Consider the following 20979-nt stretch of genomic DNA (forward strand, 5'->3'; position numbering starts at 1 on the left):
TTCTGATACATAGCTTATTGGGGGCTTGTAGGTCATCCATGTGAGTCAACTAAGAAAAGCCCATCAATTATCAGCAGATTTTAATGTGCTACCAAGGTCTGCAACTTCACTGGAAGATGTTTCCAGGTCTGCAGATGAAGAGGTTGAAAACCATTGGCTTTGACAATACCACTCCAGTAGCCTCATCTGCAAAGGCTTGTCTACACAGGACTTTCCTGATTGCTCCATGTCTCATTCTACAACAAAGAGTCTGGTTCTGTTTACGTTAAACCATTTTCAAAGTATGATTGCACTTTGAATTCATACCCTACCTTAATCCATGTTAACTTTCCAGTGCATGCCCTAAGGGAGCAGTAAACTAAACTGAATGACTGTGTCCACACAGGGGTTTAATGGAGTTTAACTAGCAGAATTCAAGTTCATCAAGGTACTTATTTCAGATTCGTTTTCTTGATGCCCTGGTGTAGACAAGCCCTAAGAATAAAAGTGGTTTAGTTCTAAGTGAATGAACCATGTTATAAAATCCCATCACTGAGATTTTATTATATTTTTGTGTGTGTGAAATACTACTACTGAAGGGTATAAAGTAGGCTTTTCTGACTTGTTTGGTACCGTCTTTTTTGTAGTAATTGCAGTTAGATCTGAGAAACAAAATAGTGTTCATGTTCTTCAACAACTAAGTGCTTTATTTGTTTTTCAGTTTGGATCAAAATACATATGTTTGCTTAAATAGCAGAAACTTCTTTTTTCCCAGTACAAAAAATCTGTCATCTGAATCATAATTTCAGCTATGACATTATGTGTATTTGGTATGTTTTAAAGCAGATGAACACTGTAGCATTTTAAGTGTTTATAGCAAATCTGAATATTATGGAAATTAGACATTTTCTGTAAATGGGAATATTCTTTAAAATGTCTGGTTTTGATGGTCCATATGGGCTGAAACTATGCTTTGTTATACTCCTGAAAATACAAGTGTGTTTTAAATAACAATTTTATCTCAGCTGGTGCCATATTTAAAATACATTTGTATTTTCAGCTGTAACTCATAAAAGGTCAGGTCCCGTGCTTTGAAAACTCTACACAAGTTGATGTTGCATAAATAAGCATGTTTTACACAGCAGGCATATAAAGTTAAGTGCCCCTCTGACTTGCATTCAGATTAATTATTCTTTATAATTTTTAACTAAAACAAGTTAAAGAACTTAGCTTTTTGGTACTGTCCTTCAGACATAGATAAAAATCTTGTTAATACAGTAACACTGAAGTTTACTTAAGTTTAAACAAAGTAAAGCTCAGTTTTTCTTAGTGGTCAGCTCATGTCACACTAAAGCCCTGATCACTGATCAAAACAGCATTAATTATTTGTTTCACGTTGTGGTTGCTGTGTCAAAATCCTTTAAATACCTCTTGGAGCTGAGAGGGAATCTTACGGCCTGTGACAGAGCAGCTGGTCTGGACATGGGCTGATGCCCCAGTTGACAGGTTGTTGGATTAGAAAGAATATCAAAGGCAGTGAGTAAGATTAGGGATAAGTGAACATCTGACAGCAGTTTGCAGCAGGGGAGAACAGATGATAAACAATGGGAGCGGGGTGCGTGGGGGGGGGTGAGAGGTGAGAAGGCCATGGGAAAAGTGTGGCGGCAATCACTAAAGCTCCAGGTTGCTGAGCCTCATGAATAGAACAGGAAATGGGATTTGCTGGGACAGATGTGCTGAGCGGTGATGAATACATTATAGGGAAATGAGGCTAAACTCCTAAAGGTGAGAGATGTTCTTTCTCTGAAAATAGAAAATATGAGAAAAGAAAAGTTTACCCTCCTGGAGAAGTAAGCATTAATACTTGAAAACTAATACAGAAAGAAGTAATGCTAATGGTAATTTTAATTAAATGGTTATTCTGCAGTAGCATTCATGATGAACTCTAGGTCATGTACTTGTAGCATAACAGTCTTACAGTGCTATTACATATATAGTATTGCAAGTATTTTTTTAAACCCAGGATTGCACAAATGGTAGAATAATCTGAAGGATGGAGCAGCCTGAATGGAGGCTCTGGCAGGATAATGCTTAGACACATATTCTGGATCTGGCATGTATTATATAGCACTCACATAACATATGTTTGATCCTGCCACCATTAAGAGAGTTGTACTAGTGATCTTGTGAGGTCCTTCCAGCCTTACATTTTTTCAATTCTGTGAAGTGATCATATGCTTGTAGAAAATTGTACGTAACTGTTCCTGTTCCTTAGGATATTGTTTCTGTGCTTCTCAAACTTCCTTAGGTTATACTCTTGATGGATCCTTTTCCAATATTTATGATATGATTATCTCAGAAAGCCAACAGAAGCTTTTTGTGTCTTTACTGACAGGACTGTATGTCAGTGCACTGACTTAGAATTTCTTATGTGTTTTGGTTTTTTTTTTTTTTCCCAAGGAAATCTCATTTAGAAAACAGATCTCACATTAACATTTTAACAGTGTATTACTTTAGCAGAAGGGGGAGATGCAGAAAGTATGATTGTTGGCGTTGCTCTGAGAAAGTATCGATAAGATTTGTTCTCAGACATCTAGAAGTTTATTCCACAGTGTATTCTCCCAGTTTGTTTTACAAATACGAGCTTGCTAAAATAAAGTAGAAACACAAACCATGAGAGCCACCAATTGGAGAACATAAAGCTCAGTGGTGTAAGGACAAGAGGTGACTTAGCTCTAATGGAAATGCCCACCATCTGTCTTTCCTGACCTCGAATCTCTCATATGTGCTGCCCCTGTCCTCAAGATGAGGAGACATGTATCTGACTCCTTTAGTCCCTGTTTGTTCCTAGCCACATGTACTGCAACTGTAGCTCTAGTTTTTAAAAGAACAAGGGATTGTAACTAGAATCTGGGATGAACAGCTATGTCCTATAGCCCTGCTTCAGGGAAGTAGCTGTTCATGTAGCTGAAATGCCATGTGCGGTATTTTGACCACAGTGGCATCACTTGAATACAGCAATTGAAGAGTCCATAGAGCTCTGGAGTTCCAGAAGTTCCCCAAAATTAGTGATCAACAAAGATTGTCCTTCCAGTGGCCATAATAATAACTAAAATGGTGGTGAGCACAGCAAAACATAGATTAAAAAGTATGCTTTAGTGATTCTGATCAGCATAAGTACTATGCTAATACTTCTGTTTTCCATAAAACTTTGATTTCTACATTTGCATGAAACTGTAATCAAAGAACTTACCGTTTGTTAGAGACAGTTCCCATTTTTAAAGAGTTGTTGAAGATTATTTGCAGTTGGCTTGCATAGTTCTTTACTTTATATCCCAAGATTTAAACTGCTACAGGGTCACTGTCATTATGAAGGTTTCAGAAATACTGCAGTAAAACACAGAACTACATATATAAATCACTAATTAATCCAATTAATTGAATGCCACTTGTATATGACTTTTAAGCAACAGGTACATTTCTCTGTACCAGTGGTCTCTTCAGAATAGATGACAGGTTAGAAGATGTTTCTAAGTTACTTCTTGAATCTTTCTGTGTATCACTTTTTCCCGACGGGAGGATGATGAGGAGATGACCACTGCTATGGGAATCAGATTTCAGTGGAGTCTATAAAAATTGAGAGGTAAAAGTGAAATTAAGAAAATAGCAAAACCTGGAGCTAGTTGCATCTGTCACTTTGAACTGATTTTTTTGGGGGGGGGGGAGAAAGGAGAGGGTGAAAAGCCCTGAGGATCTTTGTGAGGAGGGTCTGTGAGAAAGTCTTAGGAGAAAAACCTAAAGATTGTTACTAAGCCTTGGCTTCTATTAGCCCCCTGCTGCTGTTCTTCATCAAGTTGTTTTAATGGCTTTCAAAGCAAGTGAGTGGAAAATGGTTTCTCTGGAACTTTAAGGAGACTGAACTGAAAACTGTCATTGCTTTATAAGTAAAACACATCAAAGATTGATAGAAGAATTGCTTGTTAAACACATTGTAGATTTTAATTAAAAAAATGGGAGATATCATAAAAGAGACATCAGATCATCATAACTACCTAAAGGTGAAAGTTTAATGGCTTGTCATCTGTGCAGGAACCTGTGTTAAGTATCTCCTTCATAGCTTTTGTGACCCTCTGTGTGTGTGCATGTGAGCAAGATTTTTTTTTTTTTTTTCCAGGAGGGTTTTTTTTCCTAATGTACAGAGAGAAAAGTACACAAGCATAAAAATGTAGGTGGTGGTTACTTGCTTTTTAATTTTATTTCCCCTCTATTTAGGGATGCCTTCTTCTGGTATTTTTAACTACCTAGTGCTTCAAATTCTTACGTATTTCTGAAATAGTTATCTTTCTTTGTCTTGCAGCGTATAAGATAAGTTTCATGTGTTCAGTGTGTGCAGAGTGCATTTGTGTATCATCTAGTAAGTGCGTGAGTGTTTCTTCTGGAAGCTGATCCTCTCACTTCCCTCTCCTGTTCCCACCTTCTTTTCCCTCTACAGTGCTCCTAGACAGTAAATAGTATGTTTTTTAGAGTTGTGTGTAGAACTAATAAAAAAAAAAAGTGAAAAAAAATGTATGCATAGAAAACATTTCCACTGAGACTTTGAGCTTCATTCTTTTAAGCCAAATGCTTGTTCTGATATGTCATGCTGCATATGATCAAGGTGCATATTTAGTAAGCAAATACAAACAATTGTTTTAAAAGACTAGAAGAATTCCTCAGCAAGCTGATAAAGCACACTGTGCATTATTCACTATCCATCTTAAGATTTCAGAAATGTTCAATGTTGTAATGTAATCAAAGTTTTAATTAGTGAGTTCTTTCTGGAATTAAACAGCTACATCCATGCATGATTCTGACTCTAGATCTGATTCTTAATGTAGAAAATTGTTTTTGCCAAGAGCCTAATATGTGATGACTGTAATTACTGGATTTTCTGCACATGATATGCTTTGAAAAGGTATATATCATCAAAAAGCATAACATTATTTGACTGACTCTGTAAGATTTTAATGACGTACAAAATCATTTAAATTAGGAGTACGAATATTGCATATGAATGTATGCAATCAACTACATAGAATTTGATAACTTGGTGTTAGTATTTTAAGGATTATTTTCAATGATATTTGTCATTTTAGCTGATGTTTTAGTTAGCTATAATAGTTATTTGTGAACTTGGAATGGATGTAGTATTTTTGTTTTACTGCATAAAAAGGCTCTAGCATATAATGGGTCTGGACTAGGAAAGGCCAGACACTAAGATCCATAGTATGTATTTTTATAAACTTTTAAAATTCCAACCTTGCTGAATGCAATGGTATTTTTGCTCCTCTCATTGGTAAGGTCAGGTCTTCACTTGCATTGTTTCTGCTTAATCCTAGTTTAGGCAAACTCTAAAGCCATTTGGCTAACAGATTTTTTTCTAATTAGAAAATAGTGATTGGTGTTGCAACAGTTCAGTGCTTTTTGACCAGGAATTACATATTCTGACAAACTGAGCTATAAGTCAAATTGTGGAAAAAATAGGGGAAACAGGTAAATTTGTATATTGAGTATAACGTTGTAAATAACTTAAAAATTTATTTAGGATATGAACCTATATAGCTTTTGTATATATTCTTATCTTGAACTGCTGAAATAAACTATCACTGTTGGCTTCATTCATTTTTGTTTTGGCTTTAAGACATACATTTGTTATTATTTGATCATTTAAGCTTGTTGAGCTTTTGAAGCAGCAGGATTAGAAGAAAAGTTGGCTATCAGGTCTTTTGGCAAATCTGTCTTAGAATTTCCTATGTAGGTCTGCACGTAGCACTCTGCTTTCAGTGGTTTAACATTTCTGACACTTCAAAACATTGGACATAGGTAGGCAGTTTCTGGCTTGCTTTGTCTGCAACGCTTGTGTTGCTCTTCTGAGTTACATTTCCAGAGCACTGCAGTTTGTACGGCCTAAAATTTGATCTGTAACTCATCTGATGTGTACCACTCATACAAATTAAAGAATAACGTGAGATTGTTGGCCTCCTATTCAGTGAAACCAATCAGTAATCATTAGTACAGAAATGACTACTATAGTACCTTATGGGATAGTTCCGTCAAATTTGAAACCTGATTGTCTCCCTGTTTGTTTCTGTAAACCATCCTTTTTTTCTTGTTGAGGAGAGATGGTTGACCTGTCAGTCTGGAGAACCCTGTTTCTTTTTATCTCGTTACTTTCTCTTTGATCTGTCTAGGAGTTAAAACCTCTTGGCAGAGCTCTCACAAGACTCACGGGAACGTATGAGCCTCCCGAGAGCATTATGGTACACTCCATAGAGAAAGATTAATTTGTAGAAGTAATAATATGAATGTCAAGATTTAAGTGTAAGAATTATGTTGGGGGGTGGGAGAGTACAGATTTAATCACACCCAGGGGCTGAAAAAAGCTAGTCAGGGAAACTATTTCACTAAACGGAAAAACTGTTGGAATATTTGCTTTTGAAGTATTTCTCAAAAAAACCCCAGGTGAATGCCAGTTGGCATTGTGTATTCCCTTGCCTCTGTCTGTACATTCTTCTGCGGCCCTTATGATAGAGCAGTGGCATGCCTTCCAGTACTCCTTTAAGTGGGATGACAAACCACACCTAACAGTTGTGCCTTGGGGAGAAGATGAAAGAGAAAAGAAACAACTTTCTGCAGTGCTATGTTTTGTATTCTTTTTAGTCAGAGAAGTGTGTCTTGCTCTTGCAAGGGAAGGTGTGTAATTGTCTGTAGTACTTGTGGAAGTTAATTCTTCATTCTCAGAGCAGCCCTGCTGAGTCTGTGGAGTGAATTTGTGACCTTCATTCTTTGACTAAGATTTTAGGCTCTTCTGTATATGCTGGGTTCATGCCATTGCATGCTCAGGATGAAGTCTTAGAGCTTAAGGTGTCTTGGTATTCTGCTGAAAGAGCCAACAGAAATGGCAATAAACAGTTTTAACATGCTTACAGTATTCAGTACTGCTGAGGAGACATGCTAAAAATCCCCGGACCTTGTCTATGAAAACACTTGCAGTAAGCGGTAACCCTAACTTCCTATGAGACTTGGTGTGTAGGAGCGTCCTTCCCTGCTCTTACTTCACCATGGAGACACCATGGTGCTGCACCTGGCTTTGTTCCCAACTGTGTTGAAACTTGGGATCTCCCAAGTGCTGCTTGCTAACCTTGGTCAATCCTGTTAATGCTGGGTTTTTGTTGGTGTGTGCCAGACCGGTGTGTGATGCAAGATGTACAGTTCATTGAGCTATATTGTTCCTGCATTGATTTGAATACTGCATCAGAAATATTTTGTCCTTCATAAGTTATAAATAAATGAATAGATTTGTTAATTACTCTTCAAATCACACTTATGTGATCCACACTATTGCTTTACAGGTGCATTTGCAAAACCAAGTAACTTTGAAGTTATGCATGACGGATAGTTTTCTGTGTTGTGTTTTTTTTTAATCCAATTTTAATGATACAACAGTTTATACACAGGCTTTTTCTTACCAGTGTTCTGCTTCAGGTGACATAGTCAGTAGGTTTTGTTTCTGAAATTAGAACAGCATTCATCAACTGCATAGTTTTTGAATGCAGCTTTATTATGTATCTAAATATGGAGTGGTCCAGTACTGTGGTATAAGGGGGATAGTTTTTTTTTCTGCTGGCTCTTTGTCAACCAGAGAAGATTTTAATCAGACCCTGTATAAGTTGCAGTAGAATTTGTTAGAATGAATAAAGAGGTAATGAGAAATATTAGACAATTGATGGTGGTGATTAGCATTTGGCTGAAATACCAGTGGCAACTTAAACTGTGGTTTTATGGTATTGTCAGTGTTGTTTTCCTGAATGGCATAGTGAAATTAATGATGAAAGGACAGTTTCTTTCCTTCCTCTTTTGGATGAGGGTCATGACCTAGGGTAGCAAAGAAGAAATTATGCTTGTAGGCGTAGTGGTTGCCTTGGGACTGATGATTTTAACATTCATTTTCTCCTTCTACTTACTATACTTGAGTTTGCTTCTCTCCCTGCTGTGCCTGCAGAGATGAGGTGAGAGCCCTAAATCCTGGCGCAGTCAGTGGGCTGAATGTCTCTCTGAGTCAGAGATTCTACATAAGGTTGTCTTCAGCAGTCCCAAATTCTTTGGGGTGCTGTACCAGTCAGTGGTCAGGGCAATCACGAGTTGTGGGAATGTGATTTGGACCAAAGCAGTGTTTGTCCAGTATGTATTATTTGGAGAGTCCTCTTCCTAAGGGGTTGAAAGGGTATTTTGACTAATGAGCACACAAGAGGAGTACAGGAAGGAGTTCAAGAATATCAAGTGAGATTTCTCATCTACTGTGACGTCTTGGACTTGAAACGGGTACTTTGTACTCAATCTCACTCTGTCTTGAAACAGCTACTACAGACATAATTGATCTGGCTATGTTAAGGCAAGTGCAGAATTAATTCCCCTGCCTGTCATTAAATAACACTAGCCTGAAATTTCACAGTCAGGCCCTTTATCTTGATAACTCTGTGGTCAAAAGAATCAGCTGCCAATGGACCAGAAAAGATTAAAACAGGTTTCCTGGAGAGGTTTTTCATTCTTTTGGTCTCTTTAAAAAAATTTTAAGCCAATAAAATTTAGCGGTTTGGAAGATGTTATCTTTAGTGACTTAGGAGTCTAAGTGCCATTTTCCAAAGGAATTTGCAGGAATCAGTCTCACTGAATTTCACTAAGGCTCCATCAGTTGGCAGAGCAGAAATAGTTTTGTAATCTTAGGACAAATATTGCAGTTTAAATCCCACCACAGAATTTACATTATTCAGTGAAGGTGCTTAGATGCTATTTGGGAGTTCTGGTGTTTGCCTGAAGTGACAGTGGTTCAGAGTAAAGTCTAAATTCAGATCATCCATCTTTCTAACGAGTGCCTTAAAAGTGAAGGTTATTGAATGCTACGAAGTGCTTTCTTAAATCTCATCTTTTGGAGTTGTTCATGAATTATTATAAATAGGAGGAGGGATATGAACCCATGTGTCATTCCCCAGATTCATTTATTATTAACTACAAAGGCCATGTTTGTTTGTTTGTTTATTTCTAACTAAATGAATATGTAACAAGTTATACAAATAGGGAAAACTCCAGAAAAATAAATGAAACACAGAACACCTAGGAGTTCTCAGCAGCTCTCTGGTTGAGGTGTTTCCTTGGCTTTTACTCTCCGAGCTGGAGCCAGCAGATGCGCCTCCTGGATCTGTGTTTCTCAGCCTCTTAGGTTGTTCAGGGAGTTTTATTTTTCATTTTCCTTAATGCTCACTGGATGTGTAATGTGTACAATAAATTGAAAAAAAATACTCCATGCTTCTTTTCCACAGATATGTGCTTTTAATGTTAGTATCACTTTTGCTTGTCCTGATACAGAATTCAGAAGACAAAACGTTGCAATTTCTGATCATGTTTTACCCAGGACAATTGTCTTAATTGCTTCTAGCTTCTGATCTTCATCAAAGATATATGTATTAATCCCCTTGAACATAATCAAGTCTAGTATGTCCTTAATTATTTGGCAGATCAGAATTGTAGAATGTGAGACATGAAATTACAGGTACAGTTGTCCCCTCTTTTGTGTGGCACATACCTTTATGCACTGGCAATGTGACTGGCAATGGAGAAGCTTTTTTGTGCTGAGTTGGTTTAGGCACTAGGTGACATCTTTAGTGTGGCTTAGTGTGTGGCTGCAGAAATGTTTTTGCTGTTTGCACGCAGGAGACCGTGTAGAAAGCAGGGAAAGGGAGGATGATACTGTTTTGATGGAAGTGCTGATTTAGGTCAGATTAAGCAGAAAGTATGGCAAAAGAAATCAGTCATTTAAATTTCCTGAGTTTTTGACCTTTTGATAGTAATTTTGCAAATAAATAGTTATTGCAAATTGTGTGAGATTTTTTTCTTTAACAATAACCGAAAAATATAGGGAAAAGATTACAAAAATAGCCTTTGCTGTGCAGGTTTTCAGCAAGTATGGATATAAGTGGCTCTGTGAGATGTGTCATACAACTGTTTGAAAGTACAGTAATTATTTACAGAAAAGTATTTTGCTGTCACATCAGCTGAATGCACAGTTTGTGAATGATATTATCTCTGTTAAAACATCTTTCATTATTAGGAATATATTCCTTAACTATGTCCAGTCAAAGTTTCAGATTTCATGTTTTACTATAACTTTGTGGAAAAAGTAGTGTTAGTAATTTTGTAAATATGGAAAGTATATGTTCCTTTTATCCCTGCAAAATAAAGTGTGTCATAGACTTCAAAGGGAAAACACAGTTTAGTGAAAATGGAAAAATACATGCAGCAAAATTCAATAATGTGACAGGAATTTAAGTAAAAGAGCAGTTTAATACTTGCTTTAAATTTAGTCATTTATATACGATAACTCTAGAGTCTGAAAACTCTTAACTACTAGCAGTCGGTTCCTTTCGACAGAATTGGAGTTAACTTAGTACTAGGAAAGCCCCATCTGTATCTCAACTTATAACCTTAAATTATATGCTGACCTGGCAGTAAAATGATGTGAGAAAAGTCATAAATTTGACCTTTGTGCATATCATGTTTCTTAATGCAAGCACCATATCCTTATTCTTTGTAGTATAGATTTCAGTATGCTACTATGTATTTGCCTTGGAATAAAGTGTGTTTGATATGTATATGCAATTGTTCTTACTAATGATGTGTACTAAAAACAGAAAAACAAGGCGAGAAAGGAGATTTGACTTAATTTAGTGTACTTATATATGCTTAATTCTCATGTTTTATAAATTTCATTCAAAGGTAAGTGATCTTACTGATAGCTGAATGCCAAGCTAAACTGTAACAACTCCATTGTTGAAAAGTACACACAAAAACCAAACTGTGACCTGAAAAGTAAACTTCCAGAGGATTATATGAGAAAGTTTACTTACACATCAAGTATCTTAGTTGTAATTGTTCTGGCAGTTGATATACATAAAATGAACAAAGTGGCTTGGCCCAGTATTGCATTAACAGTTGAATAAATTAATGCATTCTCCATTGTTTATTTTACCTCCTAAAGTGTGAAAAAATTGCACCTTTGAACAGTAAACTCTATTGCCATAACCATCTGTTTGCAGTTTCATTACAAACTCCTACCAGAATAACGCTCACTTTGAAGAGAAAATTGATATGGGTTGTAAAAATTACAGTCTATGACCTTAGGTTTTATGTCTCTTGAGGTATCCCTGGTGTGGTCTCCACTGGTATACATTATGATTTCTTCGAGAAGTAACTTTGTGTCTTCCAGCTAATTTCAGATAAGAAGTCCAGTCCATGCTTCAAACAGTTTGCTATCACATAGAGCTGAGCACCTCTGTCTCTTGTTCAAGATCCTTATGCATAAAATGAGTGTAGTGGAGACTGCAGCAACTTTGCTTTGCTCTGCCCTGCTCAGAACTGCTGTGTCAGCTGGAGCTGCCGTGGTGTTCTTTAGTGTATAGCATGATTTGTCCCCATGAACTTTGCTAGCTTAATCTTACTTCTGAAATTGTTAATATTGTTAATTAAAGCCCATTAGCAGCAGTAGTATTGTACTTCAGATAAAATGTTCATTTTTAATGTTGTTGAAAAGTCATCAGTTTGTGTATTTTTGGATGCAGATTCCACAAAAGCACTAAAACCAGTCATTTCTAACTGAAACATTTGAATGGGGTAAGTTAAAAACTGGAAAATGCCATTATTTGTAATCATGATGCTTTTAAAATAAACATTCTGGGTAGTTTAGTAATGAAATCTTACAAGCTTTGTTTAAAAAACAAACACTCACCCCCCCTTCCTCCTGAGCTTAAACAGTGGCTTGTTTAAAAAACAGTAAAATTCCATAACACTTAAACTCCTTTGAAGTAGTTCTTCAACATCAGCAAGTAATTCTGCAAATTGCTTTTGAAGATGAGGCTTCGTTTACTCCAGCGTGTGCAGTCTGATGGAATGGATTAGTGGGTGTGGACTGAAATTGTAATTCAGGCTTTTTTGTGTGCATATGTCTTTCTCTAGAACGCTCCTTATCAGATACATCTCTATCCTCTTGGAGTAATTTTGAATAGACCAAGGCTGTTCTGTTTAATAGTCATTGGTGAAAACTTGGTATGTATATAATGGCATTACATTCATGTTAACTACTAAAAATCATTTTTTTCACCAGTTTTTATTGTAGAGCACTTTTTTTTTTTTTTTTAAATCAGATCAGTTCCCAGATGTCAGTGATGGGGTAGGGGTAGAACAGACATGTGCAGCTGGGGTAGAAAAAGGGGCAGCCTGGATTTAAATTGACTTACAGTGTTACAGGACTGCACCCTAGGACTGAGTGAGTTTAACACCAACACTTTGCATTTAAATTACTAGTTATGTAATATGGTAGCCAAGCATAAGACAGTTCCCTAATACTGATGTATACATTCAAAAGGAAAAAAAAAAGGGCCAGGCACTCAACTAATGCAAATTAGAATTAATTTATTGGGGTTTCGGGGTTTTTTTTCAATTGAGTTGCATGGGGTTTTGCCAGCTAAAAGTGCTTCCTTTCATTTTGGAAGATATGTAATACTTTCTATGAAACTTCTAATTATATAAAAAGAAGACGGCTTTCTCCCTGCTCATGACAAATCAAACCTTTAAAGGAGACAAAAAACGAGACAAAAAACCTATGATAAGTCATTATTTCAAACAGATTTCATATGCAAAATAGTCTGTTCAGGACACGGCTTTTCTTTTAGATGAAAAAGTTGAATATTAATTGTCCTTGAATTTTTGACTGTTCCTTTGCACTGTTTTTTTGTGGATGAAGATTTTTAGATACATCATGGCAGCTGTCTAGCTTCTATAAACAAAAAAACACCCTACTAACTTATTAATCCAATAAAAATATTCAACAGGAAGCAATGAAACATTTAAAGGGTATGGAACAGGTATTTTATTTTATTCTTATTTGGAAAACTTCACAAGTCCAAACTTGCTTTAGTTACCTTTCTCTGTTTTATTTCTGTTCTTCATACAGGTTCCACACTATCATGTTGACTATTAACACTTTATTTCTTCAAAAAAATCTCAAACTATGGATTTTTGAGGGTCAAAGCTGGTGGTTTATTTTTTTATTTATTTACATAATTTGTGTGTATGGCATAGTGCTGAAAATACTATGAAAAATATTCAGACAGTGCGAGGTAATTTGTTCACTGTGGTGGGTTGACCCTGGCTGGATGCCAGGTGCCCACCAAAGCTGCTCTGTCACTCCCCTCCTCAGCTGGACAGGGGAGAGAAAATATAATGAAAGGCTTGTGGGTTGAGATAAGGATGGGGAGGTCACTCACCAGTTACTGTCACAGGCAAAACAGACTCAGCTTGGGGAAGTTAGTTTAATTTATTTCCAATCAAATTGGAGTAGGGTAATGAGAAATAAAACCAAATCTTAAAAACACCTTCCCCCCACCCCTCCCTTCTTCCCAGGCTCAACTGCCGGTTTTCTCTACCTCTTCCACCCAGCAGTGCAGGGGGACGGGGAATGGGGCTTGGGGTCAGTTCCTCACACGTTGTCTCTGCCGCTTCTTCCTCCTCAGGAGGAGGACTTCTCACTCTTCCCCTGCTCCAGCCTGTGTCCCTTCCATGGGCTGCAGTCCTTCAGGCACAGAGTGCTCCAGCGTGGGTCCCCCACGGGGTCACAAGTCCTGCCAGAAAAACCTGCTCCGTGGGCTCCTCTCTCCACAGATCCGCAGGTCCTGCCAGGAGCCTGCTCCAGCGTGGGCTTCCCACGGGGTCACAGCCTCCTTCAGGCATCCATCTGCATCAGCATGGGGTCCTCCCCGGGCTGCAGGTGGAGATCTGCTCCACCGTGGACCTCCGTGGGCTGCAAGGGGACAGCCTGCCTCACTATGGTCTTCCCCACAGGCTGCAGGGGAATCTCCGCTCTGGCGCCTGGGGCACCTCCTCCCCCTCCTTCTTCACTGACCTGGGGGTCTGCAGGGTTCTTTCTCTTACATGTTCTCACATCTCTCTCCAGCTGCCATTTCTGTGCCTGCCGCAACTTTTTTTCCTTCTTAAATCTGTTATCCCAGCGGTGCTACCACTATCGCTGATGGGCTCAGCCTTGGCCGGCAGCGGGTCCATCTTAGAGCCGGCTGGTATTGGCTCTGTCGGACATGGGGGAAGCTTCTGGCAGCTCCTCACAGGAGCCACCCCTGTAATCCCCCCGCTACCAAAACCTTGCCACACAAACCCAATACAGTCACTAATTGTATGATGGGAAAGTGAAAAGCATAAAGTCCTGAGTTGGTCCTGGAAGTAGTTTCTGTGGGCACATCATTGTGGACACTGGAAACATTAGGTATTGATTATATATAACAAAGAGTTATAGCATTAATAATTCAGCTGGCAAGAAATGGTTTATAATAGATTATAAATCCTCATATGTTTGCACTGAAAACTGCTACAGATGTGACATCAGATTCCATTAAGATGAAAAAAGAAATGTAACAAGGAAATCTCAACTGATAGGAGCAATTCTTCTGTAGCAGGTGGAGAAAGGAAGGGAAACATTCGTTTACAGAGGGATGAGGGCTTAACTTTTAGCATCCAGTGTCTCCTGTTTTGCTAGGTGGGGAAGTCCACTTTGTTTAGCCTAAGAACTGTGACTCAAGGAGAAGCAGCAGCTAATGCACATCTTCAGGGCATATTTTCCCATTGTAGGAGCATATATTTTATAAATCAAGAAGTACTGAATTACTGAGTTGGGTTTACTGTGAATTTACCTCTTGGCAGCTTTTATTGGTCATAAAAAGGTGAATATGACTGAAAAGCATTAAGCTAAGACCACGAAAGGAAATAAAGGTGGCAGGAGGTTGTAGGAGCTGCCTGCATTGGTGCAGATTTTTGTCTGTCTTCATGAATCAATAACTTGATTCCTTAAGCATGCTGCTCATCTGGATTAACCTGATGAAAACCAATCTAATAAGTGACAAGTTTGGTGTTCTCTTGCCATGCGGTTCTGGGCAACAAGTAGACACCTCAACAAGAGAATGAGTAGTGAATTTCCAGATAGAGGCATTGCTGTGCACTTTGATATTAAACTGTGTAGATAAATTTATAGAAGATTGGTTGAATGTGAAAACAAGTGCAATAGAAAAGCAAGTTTTACACTTTTTTTTAAAGAAAAACATACCGTTATAGCTTTTAAAAAATTTTTTGAGAACAGAAAAAACAAAATCTGATTATTCCCCTAGGGAGTTTTACTGTTTTGTTACATGTAAATCATTAAACAGGGACCACACACTTGCTTGGCTTTGCTGACTCTGGTTTAAGACCGTTATTTGCCAATTAATTCTCTTATCTGTTTTTCTTTACCTATAGTGTTATTATTTTATTGCATCAAGAATGGTCATAATCCCTTTGCATTAAGGACATTAACTGCTTTTGTGTCTTAGGAGTGTGGAAACAGAGTAAATGGAGCAATGAGGACAGAGTTATTTTTATGTTATAATTGCTTCAACTTCTCGAGTTGGATTTTTACACAAACATGGAACATTTGCTTCTTGGATGACTGCTTTAAACCCAGTCCAACTGGTAGAGCCTAGAGGATCATGACTGTTGTTTGTCATTTTAACCCTCATAACTTTTGCATGTAGCTTATCTATACCATAATGTATTTGTCATTTTTCCTTAACTGCCTCTGTTTGTTTACACCAACTTTTGTCTGGGCTCTAACTGAATTGTAAGATCATTGAACAGGAACTGTTCCCACTACATATGTTTAGTGCCTATCACAATGGGTCACCAAACGTCATGTTGTCTCTCCTGTAATGTAAACAGTAAGAAGTTAATCATTGTCACGGACAGCTTTTTTTTTCTCTTTTAGTGGCATATGTGAAGTTAGTTTCTTATTTGGGGCATATATCGCCAGCATTTTAAGTGATCTGCCTGTGCGGCCTGTTAACCAGTGTCCTTAAAAATCTGTAATAGAAGGTATGAACCCTTTTTACTGAGGTGGTTTTGGTGTGACTTTACAGTTCTTGGCCACTTTGGCTTTGTCTGTCCAAGCAGAAGTTTTCTGTGGATAAACATTGGAGATGACATGGGGCAGTGCCTTTAATTCAGTCACTTTTTAAATTATTAAATACTTAAATAAGGCAAATAAGATAGGAGAAGCTTTAAGTAGAATTTGGCTAAAGATCGTTTCTGCTTCAGTCATGTGTTGTCTGTCCAGAGCTCATTACAAGAAGTCATTTAAATCAGTGCAAATCCAACATAATTTTTGATTTGTTGAATGGTCTGAACTCCCCAACAGAGTGACTACAGGAAATCTGTTACTGTAAACCTGTGTGTTGAGGATTTATTTTAGACACCCTCGCGTGATGTTCTGAAGAACTTATTACATAAAGGAAGCATTTAAAGTGGTTTTGTGAGAGTTCTTGCACCTGTTACACCAACATGTTTTCAGTTTACTCTCAGAATAAAACTTTTCATAAAATCTAAGAAGTATAAAACCTTAATTATGCATGTTTAAAACATACATGTAATACAGTTTGCATGTAGGTGTTTCAGAAGCTATCAGTTAATTGTTTTATACATAAAACAAGCAAGGCAAACTTCTCTGTGCAGCTGCTAAACTTCAGCACTGGTTCCTTGAAAGGAGATAGGTCAGTACTCATATAAGACTTAGCCTTTCTCCTCAGGTAACCAACTATGACATAGTGCTTCTGTTTTATGAGAAACAGTGAATAATTGTTTCACATTCACCATCTCCACGTCTTTCATGATTTTACAGACTCCTGCTATGTCAGCACTTAGTGTGGCACTGTGCCTAGTTTACCTTTAGCTGCATGGCATGGTCTGCTGCACCACTATCCTTTCTCTTCCTCATCTCGAAACTCAGTAGCATTGGAAGGGTGCAGGTCTTCTTATTTAAAACCGGGGCACCACAGCTCTAATTCACTTCTATTGTTTCTAAACAGAGCTCATTCTTTGGGAGAGTCCTTGGAGATGGTCCTTGAGGAAAGGCCTACATCTCTAAAATTGTGTTTAAGTATTTATTCCATCCATTTGAAAAAGCTGCATCTACAGAGAAATTGTTGTGAGTCCCAGCAGGGCTGTACTCAACAGTAGAGACCACAGCCAGACTGAGGGGGGGGTGGTTTGTTTGGTTTGGGGGTTTTTTGAAGACCCAGGATGGTATCAGTATAAGACTGAGTATTGGTACATGTGGAGACACATTTACCTGACATATGAGCTGGTTCAAGGGCTTCTCAGGTGGCAGACCATGTATAGGTGCTGCCCTCAGGGAAAAGAGGGAGAAAGTCATTCAAGCTGCTGCAAATGAAGAGTAGAGGGAAACTCCCAGGCAACTTGTTTCAGAGCATGTCCAGGGTCTGTCACATGTGGAGCACACCCGGTATCACCATAAGATCAGTGCCAGTGAATGTTTCTTCCTACATCGTTAGCATAAGCTGTTCTTTTTATCATCTTGATTGGCTAGTCTGGGCTAAGTCTTAGGTGAGTTTATCTCGTAAGCAAAAGTTATCCTTTCCATAGGTATCCTGACAGCAATTTGACATGTTTTTCAGACATTATATTGCCTAAGATAGTGGAAGAAAGCGGAGGATAGCGATATCCCTGGTGCAGTGATTCTTAAGGCATTTTAGCCAGAGACAGAGAGCGTAGGTGGGAAAAAGAATGGTATTTTGATTATAGGCTGCAGACAAGTCCAACTTATCCATAACAGACGGTGTGAACAGGCTTCTGCCTGTAATTATGGCAATGAGCAGGTGCAGGAAGAGTCTTAGGAAGAAGATTTCAAGGATGGAAGCAGGACTGAGAATGTTGAGATCAAGTATGGGTGGCATCATAAACAGCTCTCTGCTGGTAGGAGTCACATCTGCTGAACTTGCATCCACTGTCAACACTTGTCTAGCAGAGAACTCTTTGCAATGCATGGTTGTCCTGGAATCACTTGAACCAAAAGGGATTGAGTTTTGCTTGTGCAGACTGTCAAGCTGGTAGCATACTGTTGTAGTTCTAAGTTGTCAATACCATTATCAGGTCAGTCTTACAGACAAGATGAGCAGGACTTATGACACACTCTTGCACATCGAGATGGTATAGAAATGTCTATTTGTACTTGCTTTTTGGGGTTGGGGGAGGACTGTGTTTAATTTGGATGCCTTTTTGAGGGATTGTCTTTTGACACCCTTCAGCTGTCTTTTGTCAAAGGCTTGGAAGAGTATTCTTGGGAAGCATTGCTGTATGCTTCCTCTGTTCTTAAATTTTCCTTTTGCTGTTAGAGACAGGATACTAGGCAGGATGGACATCTCATCTGACCTGATACGGCTTTCTTATGCAATTTTTGCTTATGTAAGTAATCTGTATTCTGTGTAATATGAAATGAAGTCGTCCCACATGCTGCCTCTCTTGGAATACAGCTTTATTAATTTACACATACTATATGTACTAGTTCAGCATTGCAACATTGCAGAACCTGATCACTGAGCACAGAACTAGAGTGTGATTACTTTGTGATTAAAGATTTACCAAATCAAGTATGTGTTATACAAGGTTGTTGCAGTATCAGAACTGCTGTTCTGAACAGATAAAAATTAACATAAAATAACTTTTGACATGTTTGTCTTTATAAAACATCACAGGACACATTTCCTATTTGAAGAATAATTTTTTAAAATCTTTCTCAAACTGTTGTCAGTGTTTAGACCTCCCAGCGATCAATTATACTTACTTCTCTCACTTCATTGAGAGATACTTTGATTGTTCCTTATTAGACACTAGAGAATGGACTATTTTATAATAATGCAAATATATATGTTTATTAAAATGAAGAGCATTAAGGGTTTGAGAGGGCTTTTGTGTTTCACAAAGATACTTCTCTTTTTTGGGAGTGATGTTGACCTTTGATACCTTTAATTCTTTCCAACTATCTGTAACTGTGGTGATAGGAGAGCATTGTCAAAGGCCAGGATATAGGGAATGGAACAGTTTAACAAGTAATCATGGCTACTTGGCTTTTAAAAGCATGAATCTTGATCAGTTTCAGCAATTAATATTTTTGTCTTAAAGAGAAGATAGAGATATTACATACAGCTTGATATAGTTGGTTAGAAACTGGTTAGAATTAATGTTCTGTGAAGTATGTAAAGCAGCATAAGAACCATTGGTAACTGTTTACATGCTATTAATAATTAGCAACCTTCATACTAGACTGTTAGGAAAGAACCGCGCATTGGGTACAATAGAAACTCAACTCCATACGGTTGGGTTCAAATTACATTTGACTTGGACAATAGGGCATGAATGAGGCTCATTTGAGTTTCTGCCACTGTAAACAATGAGATGTTGGAATGTTTCATTTATTTATTGATTTATGTATTTGGACAGGTGCAGGTTGATCATATGAAATAATTTTTTATTCAAATATAGGCAGAAAATAGCTTAACAAACATTGTCCAGTTAGAGTATATGATGATAACCAACATCTTGAATGGACAGACTCAAATTAGTTTAGCCTGTGGCTGGTTTTGAATTTGGGTCTTAAACTAATCAAATCATGTTCTAGGGAAAGCGCTTTATGTGCTTTCCAGCCACTTGGAAAATAGAAAATATAGATTTTATTTTCTGATTAATTTCTTTTTAGTTCCTTTTTTTTTACTTTCTGTTAAAAATTACATGCATGTCTGTGAGGTAGGTTCTGTTAATGCTAATGGAGCTCATCCTTGAGAAGAGGTCATTCAAATCTGATGTATCCCATCTGGATGAGGATGACTCTCTAGGGTGTATTTTCCTCAGCTATTTGAAACCCTTTCATAAGTGCTCCAAAGCAATCAGGTTCTATAATTTGCAAAATGATGGCAGGAGGAAAGAGGCAGGAAGATTGTTGCTGGGATCATACGTTAGGAAGTAGTATCACAGGACTAATAGCCTAAATTAATGCAAGGAGAGCCTTGATTCAGCCTTTTTTGTCTTCTCCATCAGCTGGACACCTGCATTTCTCCCAAGTGGACACTACAAAGGGAGAATGAATGATGGTAGCACATCTTACCATTTGGGGCAGGGGAAGGTTGAAACTGGAAAAGCAATATGAAGGTACATGCAGAAGACATTATCATTGATCCACCGTTTCCCAACTCACTCATGTCAAGTGGAAAATTGCACAGCAATCTGCAAACGAGAAAATCCCACAAATACATGTCTTACAGGTGGAAATAAACCTACAAAAGGATTGAGCACACGTTACACATTTAATACCTTACATTATCTTACCACACAATATAGCCTATGCTATTAGGTTCATGTGTTGCAACTGTGTGTTGTATCATAGTCCTTTCAAAGTTGTTCCTCTGTCTCTCACCAGGTGGAACGGATTGGATATACACCCAGCTTGATAAACAGCAGCTTTAGTAGTTCAGTTCACACTGAGAATTTGCTGTCTTTATTCCTCTTTCAACATTATATTGCATTTAAACAATGACAGGACTTCTCTTCTAATGCACACGTTTGATTCCTGTCAGTCCTAACAGAAGGTATGCACCGACACCAGTGGAAGAGTACACTAGAGTTTCTCTTGAGGTGAACAACTGTTTATAATTAGAGTTGTGGGAATGAAGAAAAACCCAGCTAGCAAGCAAACAGTCACTCTTCCAAAAAGCTTGGTAAACTCATAAAGCTCAGGAGCTTACTCTCTGAACCAGAGTGCTTGTTATCTAATCCCCACCAGCTGTTGTGTACTTGGTAGCCATGACATCTGTAATAGAGCTGAAGGGCCTGTCTATATTGGTTGGCACCTTTAGCCACCAACTGAACTTGATTCTTCTTTCACTGCTCACATTTACCTGCTTTAAATCATTAACCAGTTGCTCAGTGTTTGATTATCCATTTAACCATACTTTATAATAGAAAGCTTATGCTGCTTTTCACATTAAGCATATTTTAGGTATGTAGGTTTTCAGCAAGTCTAGTTTT

General features: G+C 37.9%; 1 protein-coding gene across 1 annotated transcript in view; it reads left to right on the forward strand.

Moving 5' to 3' along the window:
* NUDT14 (nudix hydrolase 14) overlaps positions 1-20979 on the forward strand; it is a 64460-nt gene that overhangs the window by 7587 nt on the left and 35894 nt on the right. The gene's annotated exons all lie outside the window — the stretch shown is intronic.

Source organism: Haliaeetus albicilla, chromosome 5, assembly GCF_947461875.1.
Source record: "Haliaeetus albicilla chromosome 5, bHalAlb1.1, whole genome shotgun sequence".
Classification (NCBI taxonomy): domain Eukaryota; kingdom Metazoa; phylum Chordata; class Aves; order Accipitriformes; family Accipitridae; genus Haliaeetus; species Haliaeetus albicilla.